The sequence below is a fragment of the Neofelis nebulosa genome, chromosome 1, assembly GCF_028018385.1.
Source record: "Neofelis nebulosa isolate mNeoNeb1 chromosome 1, mNeoNeb1.pri, whole genome shotgun sequence".
Lineage (NCBI taxonomy): Eukaryota > Metazoa > Chordata > Mammalia > Carnivora > Felidae > Neofelis > Neofelis nebulosa.
The window spans coordinates 134,246,679-134,267,263 of record NC_080782.1 but is presented as its reverse complement, the minus strand read 5'-3'; the positions used below and the strand labels follow the sequence as shown (position 1 = coordinate 134,267,263).

General features: G+C 40.3%; 1 pseudogene; it reads left to right on the top strand.

The window, feature by feature from the left end:
- The first annotated feature begins 9,410 nt into the window (after window positions 1-9,410).
- On the top strand, window positions 9,411-16,515 carry LOC131519464 (5'-nucleotidase domain-containing protein 2-like; annotated as a pseudogene).
- Window positions 16,516-20,585: the final 4,070 nt, after the last annotated feature.

The window sequence follows — 20,585 nt, the reverse complement described above, 5'->3', positions numbered from 1 at the left end:
AGCTCAGCAGCCTTCCAGGTCTGCCTTAAATATGGATGACTCGAGCCACTTATAGGTAGGCTAGTGTGGGTCTGGGCTGGATTCTCCCTCATCCTGAGATGCCAGGTGCACCTCATCACTGTCAGTGCTGTAGAATATACAGTATGACTACAGAACACATGTGAGCACAGAACACTCAGGCCAGGAACACAGCCCCCATTTATCACCTTCTCCCCACCCCAGGCTGGCCAAATCTGGTTCAAAGATGTTTCTGAACTCAGTACTATGGCATGAAAACAAAGATCAGTTGCTCAGAGTTCTCTGGCTCCAGAGTCCTTACGTGAATAACTGAAGTTTGGAAACACAGGTCTAGTACAAATAGAGTTTGTCAGGAATTATGGATATCAGGAAAGATCTCAAATGGAAAAGATACCACATTCAAATTAGCCTAACTTGAGGAGAGTTTATTTATACAAGGGACTAATTACAAAGGCGTGTGTGTGGTGGTGGGGTGGAGGAAGACACAAGACACAGCACAGAAACCTGGAGTTAGTGGAAGCAAGGTTTCATCACCCATAGAGCTGAATGGACAATGGGGAGAAGATATTACTAAAACTCTAAAAAAGAGAATGTCTCATATAGCAGTCACCTGCAGTGGCAAAGTGACCTTCTGTCAAGTGACACAGGCTGCCAGGGCAAATTAACAGGCTGGGAATCAGGAAAACAGATACTCTGTCCTGAATTCCCTCTCACTCTCAGCTTCCTGCCGGCCAAACCAAACTGGAAGCCAGAGGACGGGAGCCTATTGACGTAATCCATGCTAGGTAGTGAGCAAGGTGGAGGAGGAAAGAGAGTCAATTTGGAGGAGGAATTAAGTGAAAGATTTCTGGAATAGCAGAAGAACTGATCCATAGTCCATGCTTAGTCAATAACTGCATCAATTTGTAAACCAACTGAAATCTCTAATACTTCACATGTGTAATCATGAGGAAAATTGCTACACTCTTCTTTCAACAAGAATTTACTTAGCGTGCCAATTACACTGATTTTCTTCACAATTTGTAGTTCATTCTTTCTAATTTCACCTACTTTATTCTCTTTGGATGTTATTCTGATTATAGGTCTTTCAAAACTTTTCCAAAATATTCTAGTTTTCCAGGATCTCTGCCACTGGCCTATTTTTTCTTCCTCAAAATTTTTGAACTGCCTTGGATAAAACCCATGTGGACGGAGTATTTATTGATATTGGGTCATGCTAACTCATTTATCACTTCTGTCTTACTCTGAATTCAGTGCGGTGGAGTTTGTAGCCAGCTCAGAGGAATGCTCGATAGGGCTTTTGCCCTTTTTAAGAATCATATTGGTAATGATTGTATGGTCTCCTTTATTAATGTAAATAATTCACTCAGGTGTATAGATGAGTAATATAACTTTGATGGACTTTGTAAATTTTATTTGGTAATGGGATTCTTAAAACTTAGACCATTTGAATATAGACTACTTTGGTATCTGATGAGGAAATAGTAGTTTAAATCAAGTGGCACCAATATGTCATGTTGTGGTGAGGATCACATAAAGAAGAGGCACAAGGGACTTAATATTTTTTGATTACTTACCATAGACCAGTTGATGTGTTAAGTATTTTGCACATGGAATTTAATTGAGCCACATAAACATTACAAGTCCAATGATTTGTACTGACTGACACATATTTTCAGCTTCCATAAAAATGTTATTGCATAGCATTTTTAACGTCTTTACAACCAACATAGAGTATTTGAGGTAGGAGTCTCTCTACCCATGGAAGCCCAGGAGTCTACTAGTATTTGATCAAAAGTATTTGATCAAAAGATCCATATGTCATGGATACTTGAAGATGGCCAGTCCGTGGGTGGTTGTTGTGGCCCCTCCGTTGCTCTCTCTTCTTTGCTGGGTGGTTCTTCCAACTCATCACCACACTACCGCTCATGTTCTTTTGAAACACTCAGTCTAGCCATCTCACTTCTTTACTTAAAACTTTAATTTCAGTAACTGTAATAGCACTTAAATGAGAATCTAAATCCTCAACTCATATGAAGCTCTGAATGACCTGACTTTTTACTTCTCTAGCTTCATTTCACATCATCTCCCCTACTTACACTACCATTGCCTGGACCATTCTTATCAATGTTCTTTCCTGAAAAGTTCCTGTTTTTCTTTCAAGTTTCAGGTTAAATGTCACTTTTCAAGGAAGTACCACTTGCCCTTCCCCTTCAGTAAGGTTCCTTGGTATTCTTTCTAATAGCTTCTCTCATTCTTCCATCAGATTCCTTCCTGAACCTTGTAAGTATGTATTTATTTCTTTGATTGTTTCCCTAATGTCTGCCTTTCCCATTAGACTGTATGTTCCATGAGGTCTCTTCTGTTCACAGTGGTATCGCTGTACGTGGCACAAGGCCTAATAGCTAACTCCACCTTTGCCAAATGAGAAAATAAATGACTGAAGCTGACCCCCTGTCCTTGAGATATTTTGTGTTAGAGGCACTGATGTGAGGAAATACTACCACTATAGTGTGGTGAGTGCTGTTCTGGCAGAGAATACACATGATAGCACACACAGAGCAGGTCAGGAGTATCCTACATACAGGTTCAAGCCTTTGGTCCCTTTGGGAAAAGAATGACATCTTTCTTTTGAGAAAATACCATATTGAATATGTGACAATTCAACTGTAATAAGGAACTGAATGGTAGAGGTACTCAAAGGTGAGGAAGACACCTTCAAAGCTTTCCAGGCATTTGCATCAATACATTATCAAGGACTAAATAAGTATAAAGATGAACAAAATGAAATGCATAATGTAATTAGGATCAAGAGAGAAGTATACATTAAACTGTGTGGATGGTAACGGGCCTGATCACACTAGGGGAAATTTTTGTTGGAAGAGCCCTTTGAAGTTGACCTTGAAGCTACAGCAGGACCTAGGTAGGTGGGGTCAGGCAGTGGAATGTAAACAGAGAGATACATCCTACAAAGAGGAAACTAGGTAAGAAAAGATAAACAGGACACTATGGGTGTGGTTTGAGGAAGTGAATTGTATTGATTCGACTTGGAATATTGTTATTTAGGATCTTTGGTAAGCAGAATTCTTAAAACCTCCTCCTTCCCCCCACTCCCACCTCAAGATTCCATTTTCTAATTCTTGGAACGTACGAATGTGATGAGATAGAACAATTATGAATAAATTACTTTACATGGAAAAAAGAGTCTTTCTGATGTTGTTAAAATGATAATCTTAAAGTGTTGATAATCTTAAAAAGATTATCCTGGATTATCCTGGTGGATCCACTGTGAGCATATGAGCCCTTAAAAGCAGAGCTCCTTCCCAGGTTGGTGAAAGCAGAAGTCACCTTCAAAACACAAGAAGGATCCAGTGCATCATTGCTGGCTTTGAAGTAGGAGAGGCTACCAGCCCAGGAATGTGGGCAGCCTCTAGAAACTCTGGTTCAAGGAAACAGGACCTTAATTATACAACTGCATGAGACTGAATTCTGCCAACAGTCTGAAGGCTCCTGGGAGGGGGATTTTCTCCAAAAGCCTCCAGATAAGTGATGGGTGGGCTGACACCTTCACTTTGATCTTGTGAGACCCAGAGGTTGCTCTGGCAAGCAATCCCTATCTGAGCATTCTGGGGTTTCTGGCCTACAGGGCTGTGAGATAATGAATAGGTGTTGTTTCAGTCTGCTAAATTTGTGGTAACTTGTGGTGATGCATTAATAGAAAATTAATACAAGGGCAACTGTGGATGGCTTTAAATACCAGACCGAGAGGTGTATATATTGATTGGGGAGCAGTTAGGAAACCTCAGGCTCCTGTCGCTCTACGTCTCCAACTCTGGCTAAGATAAGAGTAAGTACAATCAACCATCTGAAAAAACCAAGTTACTTCCCCCTCCCCTCTTGTTTGCTTAGTTGTGAGCATGGACAAAAACAGTAGTCAAGGCACCAAGGAAAATCTCTTTGGCTCTCCCATAAAGTAATTATGTAGTTTTTTTTTTCCCCCCTCTTTGAGGTGAAGTTACGTCATCTATGAAGGTGTGTGAGGCTTATGCCTCAGTTTCATATTTCTATCCTAAAAGAATGTCTAAGAGCAGTGAAATAAAAAGGGGGGGGGGGCTTAGAGGGCATTGCCTGACTCATTTCATTCCAGGTTTAGGGAATACTGTCTTCCCCTTCAAGAAAAATGTAAATCAAAGCATGACTTTGGGACAAATACCAGGGTCAGGGGCCTCTTTCCCAGGGGCCTTCAGTAGCTGTCACCAGCAAGCTGAATTTCCAGGAGTTTGTCTCGTTCTACCCTTCTTTTCAAATATGGACCATGTCTCTTTCCCTTGGTTCCATTAACATAGTTTATACAGGCTGGGTTCCCAAAATGACCAGGGGAAAAAATAAAAATACACAGAAGTGTAAGCAGTAGAGCCATGCGGTCATGCAAAGCCCACAGCTGTGAGTTGTTCACTAGAGTGCTCCACTTTGCATCCTATCTGGAGACTATTGTGAGCACCTATGGTTTTTAGGATATCCAGGCCCAGGTCCCTGTGATGGCCTGCTATCCTGATGCCTGCCACTTGGGCATGGTTCTATCAACATGTTAGTATAAACATTGTCTTCTAAACAAATTAATCTTAATGAACAAAGATTTCATTGTTTCCTTTTCTGATTAAAAGAGCACCATTTTTTAATTGTGTAATGGTTGAAAATAGATTAAATAATAAGGAAGAGAATTTTAAATCCCAGAAGCTTATCATCTATTTACTTTACAAATGGACATATTTTTTTTAAACATGGGATATTGCTCTTCAGACATTAGCTTTCTGCTCTTAATTATAGATTAGATAGCTTGACCTTTCTTCCATTATCAAGACTCAGAGTAATAGAGTAATAGAGTACCTTCTGCCTCTGATGAGATTTTCATTCTTATTAGTGATGTCTAGCCTCCTGTTCCTTAACACAGAGGTGTGGTTTTGTTGTTAAGAACCTTAAAGCAGAGGATGCAAGCATGTTTAATTTAGCCAGCATGATAATTATGACAGTTTAACTTAAATACTCATAGGTAGAGGGTGCCTGGGTGGCTCAGTTGGTTGAGCATCAGACTCTTGATTTGGGCTCAGGTCATGATCCCAGAATCATGGGATCAAATCTCACATCTGGCTCTGTGCAGAGCATGGAACCTGCTTAAGATTCTCTCTCTCTCCCTCTTTACGTCTCCCCCACTCATGTGTTCTCTCTCTATCTAAAATATTTTTATTGATTAAATACTCCTAAGAAGAAGTATGTACTACTGCCAAATTCACACCTTTGTTTTACCCACCGAGCTCCTGTGGGCATTTGAAATTGTGACCATCATGTTCAGAAGATAATTGTGGGACGCCTGGGTGGCGCAGTCAGTTAGGCATCTGACTTCAGCTCTTGTCATGATTTCATGGTTTGTGGGGTCAAGCCCCACGTTGGGCTCTGTGCTGACAGCTCAGAGCCTGGAGCCTGCTTCAGATTCTGTGTCTTCGTCTCTCTCTCTCTACCCCTCCCCCACTCATACTCTGTCTTTCTCTCTCTGAAAAATGAATAAACATTTTAAAAAATTATTAAAAAAAGAAGATAATTGTAATCTAAAGTAACAAAATAATCAGCATTCTTATAGCATGAATTACATGAATATCTACTAGGAGATTGCTCCCTTCACACACACCCATTATCCCATTGCACATTAGGAAAGAAAGAAAAATAATGGTCCATTGTCAAAGGAGAAGGCCATAACTGTAGTACAGATACAGATCAGATTTGAAGGCTGGGGACTGGTCTTTGTATACACATCTTCAGAATTCTGTATCAGCCTCTAAGAGAAATTCAAATGTTCATGTCTGTAGGTCTGTGTTAAAATACTAATGATTGTGGATAGAGTAACACTGCACTGCACTGATGTGCAGTCAGGTATTACCAAAGATTAATCAATTATGCCAGTAAACATCATGTAGGATATTGAGGACGCCTGGGTGAAATGATGCCCAAGATAAAAGAACAGAGAAAAAGTTCAGATTGTAATGCACTGTCTGAGGTTACATTCAAGCTGAGCCTCACAGTGAGGAACTTAAAGAGGGGAAATTAGTGAAAGGAAAGCAATCAAAAATGCTGAAAATAAATCTCACCTACTACACTGTTTTGCTTGAACTCAGTTCTGCTTCCCAGGCCTCTCCAATTTTTTCTTTGGCCTTTCTGGTCAGATGAATTATTATTCCATCAGTGATCATAACTGTTCCAAAGAACAAACTATCAGGCACCACCCATCCAACCCTCTAGTTCTGAAGTATGCCAGAATATTCTTGGCCTGGGCTAGGATGAATAAATGGATGAGGAGAATTAAGTGCTGCTGACTGGAAAATGGTATTTTAAAGGCAGCCAAGGAGGTCATTCAAAGAAGACAGACAAGCAGATTATCTTTCTCCTGAAGGATCTGTAGCAGGAGCATTCCATAAAGAGAGTCCATTAAAGCTATTTGATCTAGAATGTCTTATCATGGATATTAACTAAAATATTAGAAATATACAGTGGAGTTATTTTCTTTCATAGTTTAAAGTTTTTCTGGATTGTAGTTTAAAACATTGTGTTCCCTTGGGACATTTAAAGAATTTTTTTGGTGAAACATCTTAAATTAATCATTCTGAATATTTCATCTAAATTGGATTTGATTATTTCATTTCTAAATTGTACATTAAAAAAGAATGTTTTTAGAGCTCTAACTTATGTAATTCTAGCTTGGTTTTCCTTGGGATATAAACCTCTATGAAGTATATTCTCCAGATTTTAAATTATTATTCTGTTATTTTCATATCACATTTGGTTTTCATACAGTCTTTCAGAATCTAAAATGAATATAGATTGTGTTTCCGTAATCTGTAATTATCTTTGTGTAATAAAAACCCTTTTTTATTTCTCATTAGTTTAAAAAAATCAAAGAAGTCAATCAACCAACTACATTTATTCAATCAAAATCAGTAAGGGCAATGAACTTTGTATTAAAATTAGCTTTAGGGGAGCCTGGGTGGCTCAGTTGGTTAAGCATCTGACTTCAGCTCAGGTCATGATCTCATGCCTCATGAGTTCGAGCCCTGAGTCGGGCTCTGTGCTGACAGTTTAGAGCCTGGAGCCTGTTTCAGATTCTGTGTCTCCCTCTCTCTCTGCCCCTCCCCCACTCTCTGTCTCTCTCTCTCTCTCTCTCTCTCTCTCTCTCTTTTATCTCTCTCTCTCTCAAAAATAAATAAGCATTAAAAAAATTAGCTTTGCTCAGGGATTATTTCTCTGAAAGTTATTGTTAGTGTTTCTTTTAATTCCTATAGAAGTAATATCTGTGTTCCATAACTATATGTGTAACACTGTGGAAGGCAAGTTTCAGTGGACATTATAGCAATGAAATAACTTGGTTATTGATATCAATAATTCAGAATATATTATAACACATTACAGGTAAGATTTGTCTTAAGTCTTTACATTAAGAAGGGCAATAAAAGTTAGAACGGAGAACATCTTTCTCTTTCCTCCTCAGTACCATTTTAGGAGACGTGATAAGTTTGTTGTTCTGTGTTGGAAACATAGGCGGTGCAGGGCCTTTGCTGTAGAGGTTGCCATATGCTCGCTCAGCCTTGCTTCTTCGTCCAACACAAACAGCTAGACGATATGTGTCAGTATTCCTTGCAGTTTGATGTCACTAGACAACTGAATTCTGTCTAATACAACATGAGTAGAGTTCATGCATGACTTTTAGGCCCGGTCCATTTAAAACTCTTCCACCACTTTCCATGCATACTCATTGCACTGCTTTCCTGAGTACATGCAGAAAATCCAGGAGGAGATTTCCATGCCTTAAGGAACAATGGGAAAAGCCTGATTCCTGAATGGTGCTGACCAGAAATTCACAATTGGACCCTGTACATAAGAGATAAACTATATGGTGCACAAGACCGAGATTTGAGGGTTTATTTCCTACAAGCTACTTTACTACCCTAGCTAATACAACTTAGAACAAAGGTTAGAATCTCTGATAGGAACTTTCGAGACCTTGAATTTTATTTTCTTAGTAAATTCATATCAAAATCAAAGAAATTAGGTTTATATATAACTATGGGCAGTTAAGTCTTCTTTTTCCAAAGAAGATTGTGAAAGCTGGTGAACGTAAGACAAGTAAAAACATTCTTATCTCTTAAAAGCCAGTGAAAATTTAAAAATATAGAAAACATATACTAGGTCAAAATCAGTATCAAGAATTGCTTAACAAAAGGAGAAACTCAGCAAAAGAAGTTAAATTGATAGTGGTAACAAATATTATATAGTAAATTATGTGCATAGGAATATTTGCCTAAATCCATCCTCTGCCTGTGATTCACAAAAGGAGATGTAATGGCTATAAAATGCTGTTTTGTTTTCAGGGGCGTCCAGAGCAGAGTATGAAAGGTGAAGGTTTTTTGTTTTGTTTTTTTTTAATTTTTTTAATGTTTGTTTATTTTTAAGAGAGATAGAGACAGAGTGCAAGCGGGGCAGGAACAGAGAGAGAGAGAGGGAGACACAGAATCTGAAGCAGGCTCCAGGCTCTGAGCTGTCAGCACAGAGTCTGACGTGGGGCTTGAACTCACAAGCCATGAGATCATGGCCTGAGCCCAAGTCAGACACTCACCCGACTCAGCCACTCAGGTGCCCCTGTTTGGGTTTTCTTTAAAGGTGTCAGCACATTTTCCACCTCTCCCAGAACATTAAATATTAAATATTTAAAAACCAGGTTTGGTTTTTTGAAAGAGGGGCAAGAACTTAAAGAGAATTGTGAAGGAATCTGAGTGCATAATCTTTCTGCGTTTTTGTTTCAGCCTTGTACAATTCTATTATTTAAAACTAAATTGACAGTATCTTTTTATAGTGACCTGTCTTTATTGAAAAAACTATTTAGTTTTCTGAAAAACAATGATTTTTGCATTCAATTCTCATTGGTTTACATAATATTCATCAAAAACTTGCTTGGCAGCCATAGATAGGATAGATTTTATAGTAGACTGATTGACTCTTGGTAACCACCCATGTGGTAACAGCAGAGATTGGCTTTGTAGCAGTGAGAGTTCAGCATGCCATGGGCATTATGCACATTGCTTTACAGGGGGAACGTGGAAAGGTAATGAATCCAGAGAGCTGGCTCGGAGGAGCTGGGTTAAGAGAATGCAGACTCATGTTTTGATGATGCTCACTCTACCCACAGGGTCTGAGCTCCCTGACGCTTTTTCCTCCACTGCTCAGAGTATGCCTGGGACGTTATTCCACCTGGTCTCCTCTGATGACCACATGGGTCACCTGTTCGATTCCTGACCACTTCCGCCAGACTCTTCCAAGCCACACACCATATTCAGATAGTGGGTGCTACCATGGCTGTGTCAAGTTCTGCCGTGCCTGGCAGTATCGCTGCTTCTCTTGAACCCAGTGATTCCCTGCTCGGCACTGTTCCTCTGGTGTGCTGAGGCTTTCAGGGTATCATAGCTATGCTGTTTGCAAAGTGTCTGCATGAAATGCTTGCATTCAATATCTTACGAAAATATAAGTGAAATAACTCCTTCGGGAGTTAACTCCTCAACTTGCACCCAGCCCATGGCAAACCCATCTCCGTATACATATATACATAAGGATTAGGACAGTAATTCAGATGAGGCTGGTAAAAATATAGATGCCAAGCAATTTTGACAGAAGTCTATGTGGTCTAGTCACTAATGTGGGTTATGATCATCTGCAAGACTCTAGTTTCTCTTTAGGATTATATATTTTCCAGGATTCTTCTCATTTTTTCAAGCTAATGTGCCTAGGCTTTCCTGTTCCCAGAGAGAAATACATCTTAAGCTCATGATGACACTTGATAACCTAAATATAAGCTTAATTATAACATGGCTATCTCCTGAATAAAGCCTAGCCTAAATAAAGATAGTTTTCAGTTACCTGTGTAAAGAACTATTCCAAAATTTGGCAGCTTAAAACAACAACCTTTTAACTGTATTATGATTTTGTGTGTCAGAAATTCAGACAGGGCTCAGCTGGGCTCTTCTGTGTCTCCACATGATGTTGACTGGGTTCGCTCAGTGATATTCAGCTGATGACCAGGTTGGACTGGGGGAGCCAAATTGCCTTCACTCGTGCCTGGGACCTTAGGAAGGATATCTGGAAAACTACTCTCCCCTGTTCTCCTGTTCATCTCCATGTAGTCTCAGGACCTATTTGTTCTCTGCAGGATGTAGCTGGACTTCGCAGCAAAATATTTCCAAGGACATAGTGACGTAAATTAAATACTTGTCAGTGTATAAGACGTATATTCATATGTATATTTACACACACACATATGTGTATACATATATATATTATTTTGCACTTAGATGATAGATGTATTAGGTATGGGTGTTTGGTTACAAGCCATATTCATGTGATCCCTCTAGTCAATAAAATCTCTACTGTCAACTGAATATATTGATTGTTGATTTAGTGCTCCTACATGAATGAGGCTCACTTAATCCTCAGAAGAACCCTATTAGATAAGTATTATTATTGTTGTAACTTTAGAGATGAAGAAACTGAAGTTTAAAAGCTAAAGTGAACTTCCCAAGGTGACACAGAGTGTGGTAGCAAGTACTGCCTATGGTTAGTCCTGTGCCCCATCTCTGGAGTATCTTGCTTGGGGAGGGTGCATGGTAGAGCCTAGAGTGAATGAAGTAGGGATTGAGTCTCATGGGTAATGGAGTCTCTCTCCAGTGGGACTGGAGTCAACCCCATTAAGGGACCTAGGGGCTAGGTCAGGACGCAGCAGAGACCGAAATCTTGGTAAGAGCCAGTGAAAGCCCCACTTACCCCTCCTCCTCAGTCATAGCCATCTTTAGGCATTCACAGCTAGAAGATAGAGCTTTTTTCAGCTCTATAAAAAGATAGAGGAAAGATAAATACATGGCTATTATCTGAACCAACTCTTCAACAGTGACCATTCCAGAGAGACTGATGGTCTGAACATACGAACTACTTTTGGGACACTGTCCAAGTCATTTACACTGGCTGGACCAGACACATGAACTAACCTGGATGTGATGATGGCTTGCACCATAGATATAATGGGCTTGAAACCCTGGTAAGTACCAATAATTGCATTACCCTTGAGTCTTACATGTAGACAGGAGGTTTTCATAAGACCAGTCTAAGAGTGAGGTCTTAGTCTCATCTAAAATCTCTAGGATGAGCGATGCCAGGCAACATGCTGGCAATTAGCAAGAAAAGAGTGGCCTCACTTGAAGTCTGCACATTCAGATTTTTATTGGGGTTAGGGAATGTATACATGTTACAGGTGTGATGATAAAAGTCAACACAAGGAAAGTCTGGGATGAGGGCTGCCAACACTAAGGGATAAGCAGATCTTTACATAGAGGAGTTGAAGATAATGTCATATTGCTGTGAGCTCAGGAAGGGTAACAGGAGGGGTAGGAGATGGCTTAATTTTAAAATAAATTCAAAGTTTTACCTGTTACATGGTTCTGGACATTTTAATGTCAGTATCAAAATTGTTACTTCCAAGAACAGGAAAAATATTGTCCCATCAAATAAAAATAAAAGACATTGGAAGACAAAATAATGTTTTATTATTACATTTCAAGAATGAGTTGTGTTTGAGGTGCCTGGGTGGCTCAGTCACTTAAGCGTACGACTTTGGCTTAGGTCATGATCTCACAGTTCCTGAGTTCGAACCCCGCATCGGGCTCTGTGCTGACAGCTCAGAGCCTGGAGCTGGCTTCAGATTCTGTGTCTCCTTCTATCTCTGCCCTCCTCTGATTCCGCTCTGTCTCCCTCTCTCTCTCAAAAATAAATAAACATTTAAAAAAATTTAAAAAGAAGAAGGAGTTGTGTTTGTCCAATACAACTCTGTATAATGCAACATTAAATGATGGTTTTCAATGATCAAATACATTAAACTGTTTAGAAGAGTTATAAATACTTTTAAGTCTATCACAGGAACAAATTTATAGTGTCTGCATGTTCAAAAAAATATTTTTTTCATTTTACAGAGAGAGAGAGAGAGAGCACATGAGCAGGAGCGAGAGGCCGGGGTGGGGGGGGGGGAGAGAGAGAGAGAGAGAGAGAGAGAGAGAGAGAGAGAGAGAGAATCCTAAGCAGGCTCCATGCTCAGCATGGAGCCCAACACTGGGCTCTATCCCTTGACCTTGGATCGTGATCTGAGCTGAAATCAAGAGTTAGACTGAGCCACCCAGGTGCCCCCCATTTTCAAAATTTAATTGTCATGTTACTTTCTCCAGAGTTCAAATATTGAACTCCTTAAATGTTATATAAAAAAGGATAGTCTAAATAGGTAGTTGAAATAAACTAAACGAATAAAACTAAATTAAATACATCAACCACTAATATCTAAGGTAACTGGTTTATTTTCCATTTCTAATCCAAGTTTCTTTCATGTCTTCATAAAACTGTCCTTCCTCACTTCTAGTAGCATCATACTTTTTCTTATGTTTGAGTTTCATTTTTAGTATGATTGTAGTATGAATATATCTGCTAAGCATATATCATGTCTGATATTTCAATTAGACGTTGAAGCAGAACCTAGCTGTTATAAATATCTCATAGTGATAACCTCTTTTCCAGCAGTGTCATGGGATAATCTGTCACTGTGTAGACTTATTATATTTAAGTACCGTCAAAGCAACATTAAGACAGTGTTTTATTTTCATGAAACATCTGTATCTTCTCATTCACAGTTACTTACTGGCTCCTTATTTATTTATTATTTTTTAATTTCCCAGTGGATAACTGTGGCAGTTGCTTCTATATTTTCCTAGTGATAAATCCCAATACTTCATCAACCTTATATTTTAGCACATTAGTTGCTCAAATAGATTTCATATCACTGTATGTTTCTGCTGTCTGTTCATATGCTATTTTCCTTAATTCAGGAAATGAGGAAAAAAACTGTTCCTGCTCTTTTTGCTGATACAGTATGTTATTATTTTATAACAGGCTTGAAAGTAACCTTTTCTTTTTAATTGCTAGGGAAGAACATAATGTGCACTGTTATCTCTATATAAATTAGAATCTCAGAATTTGCACAAAATGAAGTATATAAGTCTACATAGGAATGGTAACGTAAAAGATGAATGTCGAAGTGACCATCAGACTATTAGTCTTCATTAACTTAAAGGAGAGTCTGCTAGGGAGGAAAGGACCCAAAAGCACAAGAAAAGCAAAGAAAGGCAACCAGGGTCACTCAGGGGAAGGGAAAGGAAGGGAAGGGAAGGGAAGGGAAGGGAAGGGAAGGGAAGGGAAGGGAAGGGAAGGGAAGGGAAGGGAAGGAAAGGGAGGGGAAGGGAAGGGAAGGAAAGGGAAAGGAAGGGAAGAGAGGGAAGGGGCGGGGAGGGGAGGGAAAGGAAAGGAAGGGGATGGAGGGGAGGGAAGAGAAGGGAAGGGAGGGGAGGGAAACAAAGGGAGGGGAGGGAAGGGAAGGAAGGGGAGGAGAAGGGAAGGGAGGGGAGGAGAAGGGAAGGGAGGGGAGGAGAAGGGAAGGGAGGGGAGGAGAAGGGAAGGGAGGGGAGGAGAAGGGAGGGGAGGGGAATGGAGGGGAGGGGAGGGGAGGGAAGGTTTACAGAATTTAAGAAAAGGGGATGGGGCGTCCAAGTTGGCTCAGGTCATGATCTTGCCATTCATGGGTTCGAGCCCTGCATCAGACTCTGCTGAGAGCTCAGAGTCTGGAGCCTGCTTTGGATTCTGCCTCTCTCTCTCTCTTTCTCTCTCTCTCTCTCTCTCTCTCTCTCTCTCTCTCTCTCTCTCAAAAATAACTAAACATTAAAACACACACACACACACACACACACACACACACACACACACACAGAAAAGGGGATGTCAGAAAAAGAGGGATGGGCAAATCTCAAACCATTCAGATATCCACATTACAGGTTTTGAAATTTATTTAAGGAAAACTAATCTAAAATTTGTGAAAATATTCCTTGAAGAGCCATGATTTTATTTTTTTTTCAACGTTTTTTATTTATTTTTGGGACAGAGAGAGACAGAGCATGAACGGGGGAGGGGCAGAGAGAGAGGGAGACACAGAAGCGGAAACAGGGAAGAGCCATGATTTTAGAATTATCTTCACTGTCATCAGTTTTCATTGTAAGTAGATTGACCATTTCAAACAGAAATAGGGCTTTTATGCAACAGGATAAAAAAACTGTAGGTAAGTTGTAATTGCTCAGGAAAGAAAGGCAAGTAGAATTAGTAAGGATACTATTGATGGTTAATATCAAGGGGCACAATGGTAGAATGGAAAGGGTGTGAAGTGGTTCTTGAGCTGCCCCACTGCAGATGATCCCAAACACGGTTGGGCAAGTTAAATTTTCTGGGCCTCAGTTGCCTGTGGTGGAAGATGATAGATTTGTTCTAAGAAAACTTTAAAGTTCTTTTTTGAGTTTACAATTCAAGAAAAATGCTTTTCAAAGTCTTATAAGAAAAGGTCGCAGATCTCTATCAAGATGATGTCATGCATTTACAAGATGTTCTGTTAGAACCCTAAAATTATAAGGAGCTCATTTAAAGAACATATGCCCTGGGGCACCTGGATGAGTCAGTCCCTTAAGTGTCCAGCTTGGGCTGGGGTCATGATCTTGTGGTTTATGAGTTTGAGCCCCACATCAGGTTCTGTGCTGACAGTGCAGAGCCTGCTTGGAATTCTTTCTCTCTCCCTCTGTCTCTTCCCCTCTCTGCTTGTGCTCTCTCAAAATATATAAATAAACTTAAAAAAATAAAATGAAGAACATATGCACAGTGGCACTCCAATGTAAATTTACTCAGACCATGTAAATCATTTGTGCCTTAGTGCTTATAGAAAATAGTACTGTTGGGAGGACTGCGTGGGCAACAGCGTGGTGTGTGACAGGCATGGGGCTATGGGGCTGTGGGAGGCCACTTAGTGCTGGCTGCTGAGCAGGGGTTGCTGGGGATAGGCCATGAGCCACCTTCACCTCATCCTCCTGCCTTGGCCGTGGCCCCTGGGTCCCAGCATCCATAGCCCGAGGGCCCTGAGCTCTACCTGGCTCATTACCAGGACATGTGGAGACTGGTGCATGACTGCCCCCTCTGAGATCTGCTGTCTCCTGAACCCAGCAGCTATCTATGCCAACAACGAGATCATCCTGCCTGATGTTGAAGACCATGGCTTGGAATACCACTATATGCTGGCCCAGTACACAGATGTGTTGCACTCTAAGATCTTCAGTGCCACCTGTGACGTCCTGATTAACACTATAAGTACCCAGAGAGGATCTGGAAATATGACTATGACCCCAGCTTTGCTATCGAAGGCCTCCGCTACATTCAGAAGAGCCTTCCGGTGAAGATTGATGCCTTCCAGTACATGATGCTGGGGATGGCCTCCAAGGGCCTCCAGCCTGTGCCTGAGGAGGAGGTGATCCACCTATATGGGGACACCCAGTACATCCCACTGTACCAGATGAGTGGCTTCTGTGGAAAGGGTCTTTCCATCCAGAAGTTCATGGACATTTCCCTGCCACAGATGGCACTCTGTCCTGCAAGGTGGACCACTCCTAGGTCACTGACCAAGCTCACCTCTGCAAGGATGTGACAGGTGCCATTCGAGCCATGGATGTGAAGGGCCTCGTGTACCAGTGGATTGGGCGGGATATGGACAAGGACATCCTGAGAGGGGATGAGACATTTGCTATCCTGAGCTGCCCGGTGGCCCATAGGAAGCAGCTGTTCCTCACCACTAACAGTCCTTTCAGCTTCATGAACAAGGGGATGTGGCACAGGGTGGGTCCTGACTGGCGCCAACTCTTCAGTATGGTCATCGTCCAGGTGGACAAGCCCAGCTTCTTCACTGACTAGTGCAAACCTTTCAGAAAACTTGATGAGAAGGGTTCCCTGCACTGGGACCACATCATATGTATGACTTCTTGCACCTGACAGAATAGGGTGGTCTCTGCGTGCTCTACTTCAGAGACCACGTGTACAGTGACCTGGTGGACCTCGTGCTGTGGGTGCCATCATTCCTAAGTTAGAACGTGAGATTCACGTCATCAGCATGGAGCAGTACAATACATGGACTCACTGACATGGCAGCAAGCGCTCACGGGGCTGCTGGAGAGCATGCTAACCTACCAGTATGCCAAATCGCTGTAGGTTCTGGCTGCCTGGATGAAGGAGCTGCAGGAGCCAAGGTGCATCACCAAGGCCCCGTTCGATGCTCAGTTTGGGAGCATGTTCACACCCTCCACAACCCCACCTACATCTCATGGTGCCACATGCCCTTTTCTGACCTCTACACGGCCTCCCCAACTGTCTGCTCAACTACCATGTGCACCTCACCTTCTGCCCACACTGCAAGCCCTTGCAGCCAGAGGTACCACTCTGGATGGACCAGCTCTGCACTGGCTGCAGGAAGACACCCTTCCTTGGCGACATGACCCACATCCACTGAGTGCACCTTTACTCTCCAGAACAGGGCCTTAACCCCTCATGCCCCGCCCACTCTGGGCATCAGTCCAGGGCAGGCAGTAAATGTGGTCTCTCTCCTGGAAAAAATAAAAAAGAAAGATCGTACTTTTGGTCAAACCTGAAACTCTGGCAGTATCTATCCTTTGTAGTCATGAACAGGGACTATCTTACAGTGCTCCCATCTTATGAAATGTGATGGGATTCATGTTTAGCACAAATTCCTCTATGGAGAAGTTTCACATTGAGTCCAAAGTTGATGACTTGATTATTCATTCTTGACTTTTAATCTTCTTTGTGTGTGTCTGTGTTTACAAAAGATAAAAGTGTAATTTCTATTATACAGCTATTAGAATGATTAAAATAAAAAAAACACTGACAACACCAAATGCTGGCAAGAATGTGAAGCCACAGAAAATCTCATTCATTGCTGGTGGGAATGCAAAATGGTTCAAGCACTTTGGAGGACAGTTTGGCAGTTTCTTACAAAAGTGAATATACTTTTACCATAGGATCCTGTAATCATGCTCTTTGGTATTTACCCAAATGAGTTGAAAACTCATATCCACACAAATACTTGCATGTGGATCTCTGTCACAACTTTATTTATAATTGTCCAAAATTGGAAGCAACCAAGATATCCTTCAGTAGGTGATGTGATTAAATAAACTGTGATATAAATAAACAATGGAATATTAGTACTGAAAAGAAATGAGTTACCAAGACACAAAGACACAGAGGAATCTTAAATACATATTACTAAGTAAAAGAAGCCAATCTGAAAGTCAACATACTGTATTAATCCAAACATATGACATTGTGGAAAAGGCATAATTATGGAGACAGTACAAAGATTAGTAGTTGCTAGGCGTTAGGGACGTGGGATAGGTGACTAGCTAGAACTGAGGATTTGGGGGGCAGTGAAAGTATTCTGTATGATTCTATAATGGTGGATAAATGTCACTATATATTTGGCAAAACCCATAGAACTACAATACTAGGAGTCCATCCTAACTTAAACCATGGAGTTTGGTTAATTTTGGTACCAGTATTGGTTCATCGATTGTCACGAATGTCCCCATTCTGGTGAGGATGTTGATAAGGGGAGAGGCTGTGCATGTGTTGGGGGAGGGCACATATGAGAATTCTCTGTTCTTTCCTCTCAACTTTGCTGTGAATCTCAAACTGCTCTAAAATATAAAAGTATATTAAAAAGAAAATGCCTCCATTTTAATAAGTAGAGATGCCATCCTCCTTCTTGCTGAAAAATAGAAGAAAACAACAAAAACAAACTCCAGAGTCTTCCTTGAAGTCTGTTTTTGTTCATATACTATATTATATCTATTAGCAAATCCCATTAGCTCTATATTTGAAATTTACTCAAAATCCACCTACTTCGAAATTTGAAATTTACCTCAAAATCTCATGACTTCCACTGCTATCACCATAGTCCAAACCATCACAGTCTCTTGCATGGACTATTAAAATTGTTCTCTAAAAGATCTTTCTGTTCTACCTTTGATCCACTCTTCCTCCAAAGCCATCAAAATGTTCCTTTCAGAGTAGATTACAATGGACAAAGAATTTGATAAATGTAGAGAAAACATCTGACAAAAGCCAACCACTACTCATGATAAAGATTCTCAGCAAACAAGAAATAGAAGAAAACTTCCTTAACCTGAAAAAAAGAATTTACTAAAAGCCTACAGATAATGAAATGCTTTCCAAGACTGTGGACAATACAAAAATGTCCACTTTTACCACTTCTTTTCAGCATTATATAGGAGGTCGTGCAATTAGGCAAGACAAAGAACTAAAGGTCATTCATGTTGAAAAGGAAGAAATAAAACTCTCTTTATTCACAAATGACATGATCTTAAACATACAATATCCTAAGGAAACCACTAAAAAACTGCTGGATGTAGTGAATGGATTCAGTAACTTTACAAGGTACAAGGAAAATACACAAAAAATCAATCATATTTTGATATACTGACAATGAACAATCCTAAAAATAAGAAAACAATTCCATTTACAGTAGAATCAAAATTGACTACGTTATATTTCAGTTCAGAAACCCCTAGCAGTTTTTCTTCATAATTAGAATAAAATTCCCACAGGCTCATCGTGCCTTATAAGGCTCAGCAAGTGATCTTAGTCCCTGTTACTTCTCTAACTTCCTCTCTTTCCTAATCCCTCTCATTCACTCTGCTTCAGTCCCATTAGAATCTTCTCTGTTTTTAAGTGTGGTAGGCGTGCTGCTTGGAACTCTTGCTTCTCAGATAGCTATGTGGTCTGCCTCTTCAGTTGTCTCTACTGCTACATCTTTGCTGAAATGTCAACATATTAAGGTCTCTCTCATCACCAGCTAAAAATGATACTCCCACCTCTGTGCACCCTCATTGCCCTATTATTCCTTATATTGCCACACACACACACACACACACACACACACACACACGTTCTGTTTATTATTCATAACATTTCATTTTGAGAATTTTCAAGTTTACAGAAAAACTAGAAGAATAGTCAGCCAATGCCTTATATTGTTCTCCTAGGTTTACCTACATCAGTGTACATTTCCCAAGAACAAAATCATTCTTCTAAATAATCAAAACAAAACTATCACGGTCAAGAGCAATTGCACTGATCCAATGCTATTGTCTAATCTTTAGTCCCTATTTAAATGGCTCACTTGTTCCAATAATGTTGTTTATAGCTGTTTTTTCTTCAATCCAGGATCCTAGAAGAATCATACATTACATTATTACATTTCTTTCGTCATCATCAATCTAGAACAGTTCCTCGGCTTCTTTTTGTCTTTCATGTTATGAGAAAATTTGAGAATGCCTTTTCATTTCACTGTTTACTTATGTTCTCATGGTTCGAGTCTGGTTCAGCATTTTTGGCAGGAGTATCACATAGGTAATGCTTCCATCAGGAGGGTGGAATACTCCTTTTGTAATACTGCCTTTTGGTAGGTTTTCCTCATTTTCTTGCTTTTTTATCTTCTTTTTCCTCATTAGAATATAAACTCTGTGAAAGTTGGAACTATGTCTCCTCTCTTCACTTTTTATCCTAGATCTCATAGGTGCTTGGTAAATATTTATTGAGGAAGTAACTGAGTCCACAGCCCAGCAGATCTGTCTCCCAACAGTATAGAACAGCTCACCGCCCCAGCCTGCCATCAGGCAGTACCAGGCAGCACAGACCTGGTACTGACCCTCCTGCCCAGATTGTGAGATGCCGAGAGGTCCAGAATGCGGGAGGAGTGCCTCAGAATTTGGGATATCAATTTAGAAAAACATTGTTGAAGAGGGTTACTGGAGGGGTGTGGGAGGGGGGATGGGCTAAATGGGTAAGGGGCACTAAGGAATCTACTCCTGAAATCATTGTTGTATTATATGCTAACTAATTTGGATGTAAATTTAAGAAAATAAAATTAAAAAAAAGAAAGACATTGTTGATCATGTGTCCAAAAATATGTATAGTTATTTACTTATGCATTATATTCATATGCTACTGTTCTAATCTGTTAGGTGTGTTATAAATGTATACATACAAGTTTTCTTAATGAGTTAAAAACTAAATATAGATAAAGTTTTATTTTCTTTCTAGACCCCTGTGTCTTGTTTTCCCCATTCTCAGGTAGAACATAAAATTTCCTTTTGGAGGTCACTGTTTTTACCTGTTCTTGAGCTAAGATGTTTTAGTGATTTCAGTATCCACAAAGTCTCTTCACTGATCAGAATTTTGGAAGAGTTCTCAGAATTCTTAGCTGACTCTGGACAATCTTATGTTACCTCATCTTATCAAATGCCAGCCATATCTTTTGAGGCTTTCCTACGAGACTCCTAAAAGTGCTCAAAATTGATAATATTTAACATAAAGATGCTCTAAGTACCAATTTTTGACTTCTAAATGTTCAGCCAAGAAATTTCTTTAGTTTTTGGAAAATGGTAAATTCTCAGAACATAGTTCTTCCAGACCAGGCTTTAAATGATGCAGTTCAGAATGTTACCAGGAATCTGAATCATCTAGCACGCCTTTGAAAATCAGTC